Genomic DNA, 2500 nt, shown 5'->3' with positions numbered 1-2500 from the left:
ACCCCGCACGCCCCCGCGCACTCACCCCGCACGCCCCCGCACACCCCCGCACGCTCACCCCGCACACCCCCGCACGCTCACCCCGCGCACCCCTGCACGCCCCCGCGCGCTCACCCCGCACGGCCCCGCGCGCTCACCCCGCACACCCCCGCACGCCCCCGCGCACTCACCCCGCACGCCCTCGCACACCCCCGCGCGCTCACCTCGCACACCCCCGCGCGCTCACCTCGCACACCCCCGCGCGCTCACCCCGCACGCCCCCGCACGCTCACCCCGCGCACCCCCGCACGCCCCCGCACTGCCCCGCGCGCTCACCCCGCACGCCCCCGCACACCCCCGCGCCCCCACTCCCCTCGCACACGCCAAGCCCCATCCTATGCTATGTGCGATACATGTCCTACCAACAGCATATCAAAAGTGTTGGATGTTACCTCCATAAAAAAAACATCATACCCAATGCCTATGAAACGTGAGTACACGTATAAAGCCTTGAAGGTTAGCCCCTACAACAATTCATCACACCTAACATCCGTGGAAAGTAAGAACGTGTATAAAGCCTTGGACTATAAAAATATCATCAAACCCAATACCCGTGAAAAGTGAATGTTCATTTTTAATGCTTTTTTTTTTTTTTTTGGAACTAAGAAAAGAGTGACACCCGTCAAATTTAACTATTTTTTCTTTTGCTTGTCTAAAACAATAAAATGAAGAGTTTTGATACTAGAGCAAGTACATTACACTAAGACACCAACCATGACCGCGTTTTTACAACCATCACCCATTAATTGTGAAAGTACATGTGGAGTGGTCGGTTTGTTGTAATATTTTTTTTGGGAACTAAGCAACATGAAAGAATGATTCCCACAAAATTTCAGATTTTTTTGACCACTCTAGCTATTTTTTCTAATTTCTTATTATTTAATATTTAAAAATTCATTAAAAAAAATTGGTTGGTCGAAAAATTATGAAACTTGATTTCTAGATCCATTGGAATGTCCAATTCATGAATCAATTGAGTTCATGGAAAAAAACATTCTAAAACTTGAGATATTTGACCGTATGACCGCTCAGAAAAATCGTATCTAGGCCTGGCAGACCAAAAATGCCTCAAAATGTACTATATAGGGGGGTGACTAGTCTGCATGGGCTGGGCACGGGGGTACCCCCTATATCTTCCGCCACCCCCACGCCCCAAGCACTATGCGCCGCACAGGGGCATATGCTTGGGGCGTCGGGGTGGTGGTCGGAGGTCGAGGGCGGTTGACGGCGGGGGTGCGGTGGCGGAACGCGCACGGTGGGGCAGTGTCGGAACGTTCCCGTGCGCTCGCCAGCCCCACCCCGCCCCACCCGCGTGCGCCCCGCCCGCTTGCCCCCGTGCGCTCGCCCGCCCCGCCACGCCCTCATGCTCCAGCGCGCGCGCGCGCGCCCCGTCCCGCCCCGCCCGCGTGCTCCCGCGCGCGCGCGCCCCCGCCCCGCCCCGCCAGCGTTCGCCCCGCGCGCGCGCGCCCCCCGCCCCGCCCCGCCAGCGTGCTCCCGCGAGCGCGCGCCCCCCGCCCCGCCCCGCCAGCGTGCTCCCGCGAGCGCGCGCCCCCCGCCCCGCCCCGCCAGCGTTCTCCCGCGAGCGCGCGCCCCCCGCCCCGCCCCGCCAGCGTGCTCCCGCGAGCGCGCGCCCCCCGCCCCGCCCCGCCAGCGTGCTCCCGCGAGCGCGCGCCCCGTCCCGCCCCGCCCGCGCTCTGCTGCGCGCGCGCCCGTGCCTGCGCCCCATCCATCACCCATTAATTGTGAAAGTACATGTGGAGTGGTCAGTTTGTTGTAAATTTTTTTCTGGGAGCTAAGCAGCATGAAAGAATGATTACCACAAAATTTCAGATTTTTTTGACCACTCTAGCTATTTTTTCTAATTTCTTATTATTTAATATTTAAAAATTCATTAAAAAAAATTGGTTGGTTGAAAAATTATGAAACTTGATTTCTAGATCCATTAGAATGTCCAATTCATGAATCAATTGAGTTCATGGAAAAAAACATTCTAAAACTTGAGATATTTGACCGTATGACCGCTCAGAAAAATCGTATCTAGGCCTGGCAGACCAAAAATGCCTCAAAATGTACTATATAGGGGGGTGACTAGTCTGCATGGGCTGGGCACGGGGGTACCCCTATATCTTCCGCCACCCCCACGCCCCAAGCACTATGCGCCGCACATGGGCATATGCTTGGGGCGTTGGGGTGGTGGTCGGCGGACGAGGGTGGTTGACGGTGGCGGTGCGGTGGCGAAACTTGCGCGGTGAGGCCGTGTTGGGTGCGCCTTTGGGCGTGCGACATGAGCCTTGTTGAGAATGGAATGTTGCGATGTTGCCTTGTAACTTGGGCTGGCTTGAGGATGGTTGATGGCTGGTACGATGATGAAACATGCAAGGTGGGGTGGAGTCGGGTGCCTTCGGGCGTGCGACATGAACCTCGTTGAGTGTGTGACGTTGTGGTGATGCTTGGCCAGCCT

The sequence above is a fragment of the Cucurbita pepo genome, unplaced genomic scaffold (genome assembly GCF_057944985.1).
Source record: "Cucurbita pepo subsp. pepo isolate OVF unplaced genomic scaffold, ASM5794498v1 scafford_11, whole genome shotgun sequence".
NCBI classification, from domain to species: Eukaryota; Viridiplantae; Streptophyta; class Magnoliopsida; order Cucurbitales; family Cucurbitaceae; genus Cucurbita; species Cucurbita pepo.
This window is presented reverse-complemented; position numbering follows the sequence as displayed.